General features: G+C 44.9%; 1 pseudogene; it reads left to right on the forward strand.

The window, feature by feature from the left end:
- The first annotated feature begins 8,112 nt into the window (after positions 1-8,112).
- On the forward strand, positions 8,113-9,111 carry LOC117086285 (annotated as a pseudogene).
- Positions 9,112-11,397: the final 2,286 nt, after the last annotated feature.

The following is an 11,397-nucleotide window of genomic DNA, read 5'->3' on the forward strand; positions in this document are numbered from 1 at the left end:
TAATTCATGCAGGACCTTCTCAGCCTCATGTCATCACCAAGAGAAGCAGAAATCTGGCTTCAATCCACTGGCCAGCAATGTCAACCTCTTCTAAAGGAGGTTCTGAAAGAACAATGAAAGGGGAGCTTATTGCACGAATAGAATAAGATATGCTCTTTGCTGTCTCTGTCCCCAAAGTCCAATGACAATTGCTATTATCTCCTTCTCTCTCCCCTCCCCTTCCCCATCCCCCAGCCCCTAATCAGTCCTCCTGTCTTTCCTCCTTTTCTCATCCTCTCTACCCCTCACCATGGTCAGCAAAACAAGAGCTCAAGAGATGCCAGAGCAAGTGAGAATCCTGAGAAGGTATAGGGCAGAGGGGAGGGATGCCCATGCCTATAATTTGAGATTTCATCCTTTACTTATGCCATGCTCTGGGTACAAAGGGTCTTCATCAAGGCAAAAGCATTTTTTCAAACCCATCATTTACCTTATTAAAAAAAGTGTGAAGGCCATTATCAAGAAGACAAAAGACAACAAGTGTTGGTGAAGGTGGAGAGAAAAGGAAACCCTTGCACACTGTTGGGAATTTAATTGGTACAGCCATTACAGCAAACAGTATAGAAGTGCCTCAGAAAACTGAAAAATAGAACTACCATATGATCCAGCAATCCCACTGCTGAGCCGATATGGTTAGGCTTTGTGTCCACACCCAAATCTCATCTTGTGTCCACACCCAAATCTTTGTGTCCACACCCATATCTCAAATTCCCCATGAGTCAATGGAGAGACCAGGTGGATGTAACTGAATCATGGAGGCAGTTTCTCCCATGCTTTTCTCATGATAGTGAGTGAGTTCTTAAAGCCTCTGATGGTTTTACAAGGGGCTCCTTCTCCTTCGCTCAGCACTTCTCCTTCCTGCCACCTTGTGGAGAAGACACATTGCTTCCCCTTGTAAGCTTCCTGAGGCCTCCCCAGCCATGTTGAACTGTCAGTTAATTAAACCTCTTTCCCTTATAAATTACCCAGTCTCAGGCAGTTTTTTACATCAGTATGAAAATGGACTAATAATGAGTATATATCTAAGGGAATTAAAATCAATATGTCAAAGAGGTATCTGTGCACCTCTGGTATTATTCACAACAATGAAGATATGGAAGTAACTACAGTGTCCATTAATTAATAAAGACATAAAGAAAATGTGGCATATATGCTCAGTGGAATCCTATTCAGACTTAAAAAGAGAAGAAAATCCTGTTGTTTACATGGAGGTACATGGATAAGAATGGAAGACATTCTGCTCAGTGAAATAAGACAGACACAGAGACAAATACTGTATGGGCTCTCTTACCTGCGAAATCTAAAAAAGGTGACCTCATAGAAACAGAGTGAAACAGTGGTTACCAGAGGTTGAACAGGGAATCAGGAATGGGAAAAGGAGAGATGTAGATCAAAACATACAAAGTTTCCCTTAGACAGGAGGAGTTCGTTTTTGTGATTTGTCACATAACATGGTGACTACAATTAGTAATAATGTATTGTATATTTTACAATTATTAAAAGAGTAGATTTTAAACTTTTCACCATGAGAAAAGAATAAATAAGTGAGGTGATGGATATGTTACTTAGCTTGATTTAATCTTTCTACAATGTATGCATCTATCAAAACATCACATCATACCCCATAAATACATAACTATTATTTATCAATTAAATAAGTAAATAAAAATTATAATTGCAATAAAAGTGTGAAAAGGAAACAACTCACGAATTTCCTTCTTGAGCCTCCCCTGTTGTGGATGTCAGCAAGAATCCTGGTCTTCAGCCATGACATCTGCAAAATTCAAGGCAGAGATGAATGGCCACATGCAGCAGGTCAAGGGGTCACGTGGCTGGCCCACGGACACAGGGAATCCGGTGATCAACGGGGTCCCTGGAGACACGGAGGGCAGGAGCCTATGCTGGGCAGGTGAAGGGCTTGGATTCAACCTGGCTCTGTCACTCCTTGGCTATGTGGCCTCGGACAAGTGATAGAATGGATTGGGTCCACAGTATCTTTGCCTGTAAAGTGGGGACAATAGTGATTGTACATACTGAGTCCCCAGCTGACTTTAACTGTAATCATAGAGTCTCTGGTCTGTGGGTGTTGGTGATGACTCAGCTGCAGGGTGGGGAACAAGGAGGCCCCAACAGCCAGTACTAAAAAGAGATCTGAAGTTGGTATGCATTCTACCCCTGTCCTAGTTTTGGTGCCCCCCAAAGCACAGCCTGAGACAGAGCTTGGGTGTGGGTAGTTTGGTTGGGAGGTGACCCCAGGAAGCAGGAGGAAGCAGGGGAAGGTGTGCTCTCAGGTCTCAGATAACCTTTTGAAACATGTACAGAAGTTCTCTATACTGTATTGAATAACAAAATTTGTGTCCACCTGGAGCCTCAGAATATGATCACATTTGGAAATAGTCTTTGTGATGTAATTACTTAAATGAACGTGAAGCCACACTGGATTTGGGTGGGCCCAGAAACCAATGGCTGATGTTGTTATAGGCAGGCCATGTGAAAGCAGAGAGAGGAGGCCATGTGAGGATGGAGTGGAGACTGGAGAGAGTTGTCTATGAACCAGAAAGTACCAAGATCACTGATGACCACTGGAAGCCAGGAGAGAGGCATAGGATGATTTATCCCTCAGGGCCTCCAGGAAGGTAATAACCCTGAAGGCACCTTGACTTCAGACTTCTGGCTTCCTGAACTTTGAGCAAATAAATTCCTATTGTTGGAAGCCACCAGCTTTTGGTCATTTGTTACAGCAGCCACAGGAAACTAATAGAGTCTCCCAGAACTGCCCACTACACCTCCAGCCATGACTCACCTCCCAGCTTGCCCAAGATTTCCTTCACTCATGCATCCATTCATTCAGTGCACATTCCCTAAGCTCCTGCTCGCTAGGATGGTGCGACCTGGTGCCTGGGCTCAGTGAGCTCAGGGGCAGTGAGGGAGACACTAAACCATTGGGACACACGTGTTAAGCTTGGTGATTGCTGGAAACAAAGCAGGTCGAGGGAGCACTGAGGACAGACTCAGCTCAGCCAGGGCTGGGGGCTGCGTGCAGGGTGCAGGGCAGTAAGACTTCCCCAGGAAGACTACTCACACAGAGAAAACAGTATGTGCCAGGCACAGTGGGGAGACAGCGTGAAGGATTTGGGAAGAACATTGTGAGGTGCAGTGGGAGAGTCAGGAGATGATCGCTGGGCATCTCGAGCACTAAGCTGATAGGTTGTGGGCACCTGCTGCCCCCAGCGTCCCTGCATGCCCCTCCTTTCAGGAGTGTGACCCAAGCTGGACCAAGAGAGTCCTTACTTGGGACTTCATATATAGTCACCATAAGAAGAAGTCTCTCCTGTCTAGCTTGGCTGGGGCTGGGAGTGGCCTGTGACTCTGCTTCTCCTCCTGCTTGGACAAGGCTCACTGTCAGAGGGAGAAGATGGGGCCAAGGCACAGAGGAAGGCAGTGGAGAGAAACAGAGAAAAAGAGGTTGCCTGACCATGTCTGAGGTCAGGTCCACTCCCATCCTTCCCAGTCTCATGTCAGCCTTTGTCTTATGTAAACTAGTTGGGTTTCAGACCCTTAAAACAGAAAACGGAAAACCTCCAGACGGTTTTTAAATGTGTACGTAGTGGGTTGACCTCCAAAGGAAATTTCCACCCAGAACATCAGAATGTGAACTTATTTGGAATTAGGGTATTTGCAGATGTAATTAAGGTAAGAGTCTCACAGTGAGTTCATGCTGGATTAGGGTAGGTCCTAAGTCCAATGACAAGTCCTTAGAAGAGAGAGAAAAGGAGAAGCCACATTGAGAGAGACACAGACAGTGGAGGCCATATGGTTATGGAGGCAGAGATTGGAATGCTACAGCCTCAGGCCACGGAATACCTAGAGCCACCAAAAGCTGGAAGAGGCAGTAAGGATCCTCCCCTAGAGCCTTCAGGGTTGGGGGAATGCAGCCTTGCTGACAGCTTGAGTTAGGGGGAAAGCAAGCATGGTGGAAGAACGGGCTTTTGGCTCATTGACCCACCACTTCTGATGACTCCCAGGGCCCTCTCCTGTGCACCACCTTAGATCCTCTTGGCCTCATCCATCTATGATCACAGCCCCAGCTGTGGTGGCCAGGTGTTCACAGGCTCTGCCCAGCTTCCTGCAACAGTGACCTGACAGCATCTCACCCAATGTTTATCAATACTGGGCTTAGGATGCCGCAGGAAGCCTCCTTGGGCTGGGCACATGCACTATTCAGAACTGTGAGGAATAAACATCAAATAGGCTAAACCTTAACCAACAGGGATTTCAAGTCAGTGGAAAATTGCTGCACTCTCTCTACCTTTAATGATTGCCCTGAGATGATTCTCATGGAATCGTTGGAGGAGATCAGGAAGTCACAGAAGGTGGAGCCAAGGCACTCCTCCACCCAAGCCTCACTTGTTGTCCCGTACCTGATCCTGGGACCACACTGCCTAACAGTCCTCAAACAAAAGCTCTGTCTCAGGCTCTGCTTTTGGGGAATCCAGGCTCGGGCAGGATTCACACATAATCTAAAGCAGGGACTATTCCATCTGGCTGCATGTGATTGTTCTTCACAGCTAAAGCCAGTGAACAACCATGTATTAAATAAGAACCAGATGAGGCTATTTTAACAAGCAACCTTGAGTACAGTGACTTCAAAAGGGAAGAGTTTATTTTTCACTTGTGTAGAGTCTCCGTAGATGGCCCAGGGCTGGTGAGGAGCTGGGAAGCAGGGCACTCTAGCTCGTTCTCAGCCATCACCATGACTGGTGTCAATGCTCTTGTCACATTCCTGCCTGCAGGAAGAGAGAAGAGGAAGAGTGCTCCTTTTATGGGCTTTGCTCACACCCCGTTGACCAAAATTTGTACACAAAATCTTGTTATCAAAATTTGATCACACCCCTTGTTGCAAGGGGTGTTAAGAAAAGTGGTTTCAGCCGGGCGCGGTGGCTCAAGCCTGTAATCCCAGCACTTTGGGAGGCCGAGACGGGCGGATCACGAGGTCAGGAGATCGAGACCATCCTGGCTAATACGGTGAAACCCCGTCTCTACTAAAAATACAAAAAAACTAGCCGGGCGAGGTGGCGGGCGCCTGTAGTCCCAGCTACTCGGAAGGCTGAGGCAGGAGAATGGCGGAAACCCAGGAGGCGGAGCTTGCAGTGAGCTGAGATCCGGCCACTGCACTCCAGTCCGGGCGACAGAGCGAGACTTCGCCTCAAAAAAAAAAAAAAAAGAAAGAAAGAAAAGTGGTTTCAGCTAGATGGCCACGAACCCAACCCAAACTGGTGGATCCCATCATCAAAGGGAAACTGGATTGATGGATACTGGGAGACAAGAGGACCCTCTGCTGCCAGTCAAACTGCTTTCAAGAATCTACAACTACACATATCCTACCATGCAAAACAAACCAATATGGAGGAAACATAGTGAACATGAGTGACATTGATTCAGGGCCTCCAAGGAGCAGAGTCCTTTATATTCACATCAACTAGTAACCTCAGAGCTGTCCTACGAGGCCTGTGCTCTATCATTCCCATTTTACAGATAAGGAAACTGAGGCTCAGAATAAGTAATGGTCTCAAGGTGAAGAAGTACCATAGTTGGAATTTGACATAACACAGTCTCCTTGGGCAAATATTGTTGACTCCCTTATCACACTGCCTCCCTTTGAGAGCCACTAACTTCCTGCTTCCAACTCTTCCAACTCATAATGATCTTCTCTGGGTCATTATGGTCAACAGCCTCTGGGGTGGCCCCATAAGCTGATGTTTATTGATATGGTTTGGCTCTGTGTCGCCATCCAAATCTGATGTTGAATTGTAATCCCCAGGTGTCGAGGGAGGGGCCTGGTGGGAGGTAATTGGATCATGGGGGTGGATTTCCCCCTTCCTGTTCTCATGATAGTGAGTGGGTTCTCATAAGATCTGATGGTTTAAAAGTCTGTGGCATTTCCGCCCTCTCTCACTCTCTTTCCTGCCACCATGTGAAGAAAGTCCTTGTTTCACCTTCACCTTCTGCCATGATTGTAAGTTTCCTGAGACCTCCCCAGCCATGTGGAACTGTGAGTGAATTAAGCCTCTTTTGTTTATAAATTACCCAGTCACAGGTAGTATCTTTATAGCAGTGTGGAAGCAACTAATACATTTATACTCTTGTGTTATCCCCTGCCCTTGAGTGTCAGTGGGGCCTGTGATTTGTGAGGAGATGCACAATATTATATTACAAAAGATTGTAACCTCTCTTGCTGGGTGTGAAGAAGCAAGCTGCCATGTTGTAAGATGTCCTATGGAGAGGGCCACATGGCAGTGAACTGGGGGCAGCTCCCGCCTCCATCCAAAAAAGATAGTGAGGCCCTCAGTCCAGCAGCCTACAAGGAACTGCCAAAACCTATGAGCACAGCCTCCAGTCAAACCTCAGATGAGATCACAGCCCCAGCCAATATCTTCATTGCAGCTTTGTGAAGGCATAGAGCAGAGGACCCAGCCATTCTGTGCCCAGACTCCTGACCCACAGAATTATGAGATAATAAATGTGAAGTGGTTTAAGCTGCTAAGTTTATAGTAACATTGTTACACAGTCATACATAACTAATACAGTCTTAGTTTCTCTCTCTGAAAATGGGCAAAATACACCACCTTTCAGATGTACACTCAGCCAGTGGGAAGGAAACCATTCTCCTATACTCAGCTGTACTAGTTTTCTATAAATGTTGTCACAGAGTACCACAAGCTTAGTGGCGTAAGACAACACATATTTACTTTTTTGCAGTCCTAGAGTTCAGAATTCTGAAATCAGTCTCACTGGGCTAAAGTTGAGCATTGGCAGGGCTAGTTACTCCTGGAGAGACTCTAAGGCAGAATTATTTTATTATCTTTTGCAGCTTCTAAATTCCATTTTTATTCCCTGGCTCATGGTCCCTTCCTTCATCTTCAAAGCCAGCCGTGTAGCTTTTTCAAAACCCTCCTTCCATCATCACATCACTTTTGTAACTCTGAGTCTTCTGTGTCCCTTTATAAAAACACTTAAGATTACATTAGGTCAACCCAGATAATCCAGGATAGTTTGTAAACGTGTGCTCTTTTAAGCTGCTAAATTTGTAGTAACATTGTTACACAGCAACAGAAAACGAATACTGTGTGTACTAGTCAAGTTCTGCAGATAAACAGAACAAATATGATATATAGAGAGATAGAAAGGGAGGTTTATTATGGGAGTTGGCTCCAGGACTTATACTACTGGGACCATCCCTATCCAGGGAAGTTGATGGTGTAACTTCCAGCAAGTCCTGGAATCCAAAGGCCCGAGAACCAAGAGCTTCAATGTCCAAGGGCAGAAGACAGATGTTCCAGCTCAAGAAGAGAGAGCACATTCATTCTTCCTCCACTTTTTTTGTTCTACCTGACCCTCAACAGATTGTTTGGTGCCCACACACATTGGTGAAGGCAGAGTTTCTTTACTCAGTCTGTTGATTCAGTGCTCATCCCTTCCAGAAAGACCCTCACAGACATACTCAGAAATGTTTTACCAGTTACCTGAGTATCACTTGACCCTGTCAGTTGACACATAAAATTAACCATCATGCTATCTCAAAACCTTAATTTGATCACAGGTGCAAATTCCCTTTGCCTATAAGGTAACACACCCACCAGTTCTGAGGATTAGGACATGAACATGTATGGAGGCCATTATTCAGCCTACCACATCATCACGCCTTAGGAACACAACCAATGCTAGTTACTAAGACACCCATATTCATTAGTTTGTTTTTCATCTATTCTAGACCACCTCGTGTATGCCTGACATGGCTCTGGTCATTGCAAATAAATGTATGATGTCTGCTCTCTAGGGGTTGAGGAAAGAAACATCTGAACAGTCATAAAGGGAAAATTGAAAGTTTATATTTCTTCAATGCCTACCATATGTGATTACTTTTCTGTTGATCCTGTAACATATTATGAAGAACTTGTGGCTTAAAACAACACAATAGCTGGAGCCGCTGCCACCAAGTCCAAATCTCCTTGCTGCATGCCCCCGATGGCCACCCAATATGCATTCCCGATTCCTTTTGGTTCTAAGTCCATTATGGCAATTCTCAAGGATCAGCTGATTCATAATCTTCTAAAGGAAGAACACACCCCCCAGAATATGATTACCATTGTTGAGGTTGGTGCTGTTCACATGGCCTGTGCCATCAGTATCTTAACAAAGGACTTGGCAGATGAACTTGCTCTTATTGATGTCATGGAGAACAAATTGAAGGGAAAGATGTATGAATCTCCAATATGGCAGACTTTTCCTAAGAAAACAAAAGGTTGTCTCTGGCAAAGACTATAATGTAACTGCAAATTCCAAGCTGGTCATAATCACAGCTGGGGCACATCTGCAAGAAGGAGAAAGCTCTCTCAATTTGGTCCAGTGTAATGTAAATATCTTTACATTCATCATTTCTAATATTGTAAAATACAGCCCAACTGCAAGTTGCTTATTGTTTTAAATCCAGTGGATATCTTGACTTATGTGGCTTGGCAGATAAGTGGCTTTCCCAAAAGCCATGTTATTGGAAGTGGCTGCATTCTGGATTCAGCCCAATTCCATTCCCTGATGGAGGAAAGGCTGGGAGTCCACCCATCAAGCTGTCATGGGTGGGTCCTTGGGGAGCATGGATAGTCCCGTGTATCTGTATGGAGTGGGACGAATGTTGCTGGTATCTCCCTGAGGATTCTGCACCCAGATTTAGGGACTGATACAGATAAAGAACAATGGAAAGAGGTTCACAAGCAGGTGGTCAAGAGTGCTTATGAGGTGATCAAACGGAAAGGCTACACATCCTGGGCCTTTGGTCTCTCTGTGGCAGATTTGGCAGAGAGTATAATGAAGAATCTTAGGCAGGTACACCCGATTTCCATCACGATTAAGGGTTTCTATGGAATAAAGGATGATGTCTTCCTTAGTGTTCCTTGCATCTTGGGACAGAACAGAATCTCACACCTTGTGAAGGTGATTCTGACTCCTGAGGAAGAGGCCTGTTTGAAGAACAGTGCAGATACACTTTGGGGGATCCAAAGAGAGCTGCAATTTTAAAGTTTTCTGATGTCACACAACTTCACTGTCTAGGCTACAACAGGATTTTAGTTGGAGGTTGTGCATGTTGTCCTTTTTATCTGATCTGTGATTAAAGCAGTAATATTAAGATGGACTGGGAAAAGCATCAATTCCTAAAGTTAGAAAGAGGCATAGTTTGTAAAATCCTACAGCTATATCCTGATGCTGGATAGTACTAATCTTGTGTAGTCCTGTAAGTCTACCACCTTTGAGGCACCACTGCCAGTGCTGCACATGCTCCAGTTACCCCTTGAGCCAGATGGATGCTTACTGTATGTTATATAACTTCCTGGCTCCTTCACCAAACATGCCTAGTCCAACATTTTTTTCCCAATCAGTCACATCCTAGAATCCAGTGTATAAATCTAATATTGCATGTCTTGTGCATAATTGTTCCAAAGGATCTTATTCTGTGTGCTATATATATCAGTAGTACACATTGCCATATACTGCAAAAGAAACATCTACATATAAACGATGCAACCAACTATCCAAGTGTCATACCAACTAAAACCCCCAATAAACTTTGAACAGTGAAAAAAAATTAAAATACAACAACACAATGGATATTCTTATAGTTTTGTAGGTCAAACGTCCAGCATGGGTCTAAATCAAGGTTCCAGGAGGGCTATGTTCCTTTTTGGAGGCTCCAGGGGTCAATCTGTTCCCTTGCCTTTTCCAGCTTCCAGAGGTCACCTCCATTTTTTGTTTATGACCTCTTCCATCTCAAAACCACCAATTGTGGGCCACAATCTCGCTGCCGTTGGTCTGGTTCTCTCTCTTCTGCCTTCCCCCTCCACCTATAAGGACCCTCTTGATTACATCAGGCCACTGAGATCATCCAAGATGAGCTCTGCATCTCAGGGATGGCTGATGCGCAAGCTCAATTTCACCTGCTGCCCTAATTCCCCTTTGCCATGAATCTAATGTTGTCACAGGTACAGGGGATCAGGAAGTGGACATCTTTGGGAGCCATTATTCTGCCTACCACAGCATGTCACACCCAGTGACAGCATTTTTAAAGTATTATCTCATTTAGTCCTCAGAACAACCAAGTAAAGTAGTACTGTCATCATCCCTATTTTGCAGATGGGGAAATGGGGTACAGGGGGCTTATGTAATTTTCCCAAAGTCACATGGCTGATACTGATTATATTTGAAACCAGAGAGTTTTAGTCTAAAACCCACTATTATAAACACTGCACCACGTTGCCTCATATGCAATGCCTACTACATGCCAGTCCTGTGCTGTTTTATAAACTATAATAAGCTAGCAGTTTCCTTAATGTAAACAAACCCTTAACTTTCAAGTTTACAACACAGAATCTCCATCAAGGAAGGGGTTTTGGACCTCACAGTCCTAATCCTCTTTACTTCATAGACGATGGTGGTTTCTGCTACCATGACCCACCTCTCTGGCCTAGGGGAGATTGGTTGTCCCCCTTAGCCTCACAGAGCCAGATGAAGAACCAACAAGGCCAGGCATGATGGCTGTCATCCCAGCACTTTGGAAGGCTGAAGTGAGAGCATCACTTGAGCCCAGGAGTTCAAGACCAGCCTGGGAAACAGTGAGGCCTCATCTCTACAAAGATGAAAAAAAACATTAGCCAGGCATGGTGGCGTGAACCTGTGGTCTCAGCTAAGCTGCGGTTGCCCCACTGCACTCCAGCCTCAGTATCAGAGCAAAACCCTGTCTATAAGAGGAAAGAGAGAACACAGAACCAACAGCTGAGCATGTCTCTGAAGCTATTTATGAGAGAGGCCAGATCATTCCAGGGGGAGTAAGATGGAGGGAATTATATTTAGCAACATTCTCTCAAGGGCAATATGACAGGAAAGAATTCTTTGAGGGGCCCCCTGGATTGAAAAATGAGACCCCCAAAGGCAGGCTTGATGATCAATAGATGGTCGATCTAATCTTAGTGGAGGGGGCTCAGTTAATAATAGTTTTATTTTACTCTGTACAGCCTGCAAATTTGGGCCAGAGCAGAATTGTTCTGACAGCAAAAGAGATGTAGAATCAGGGTTCCTTCTTCCCCATACCTGCCACTCCTGCCCCCAGATGAGAATGAAGACATTTAAGGAACATGAGTTTGGAGGACAAACTCTTAGCCTGCTCAGGCCCCCCCCACATTTTCACTCTCTTTACAGAGATTCTTCCCTTAAAATCCCATAGTGCAGTTGAGACATGACTAAAAGTTTCTATTTTATCAAGATTTTTTTCCCTAAAGTCCAAAATAAATGTGGAGAGGAACATCAAACAGC

Source organism: Trachypithecus francoisi, unplaced genomic scaffold (assembly GCF_009764315.1).
Source record: "Trachypithecus francoisi isolate TF-2019V2 unplaced genomic scaffold, Tfra_2.0 Lachesis_group1, whole genome shotgun sequence".
Classification (NCBI taxonomy): Eukaryota; Metazoa; Chordata; class Mammalia; order Primates; family Cercopithecidae; genus Trachypithecus; species Trachypithecus francoisi.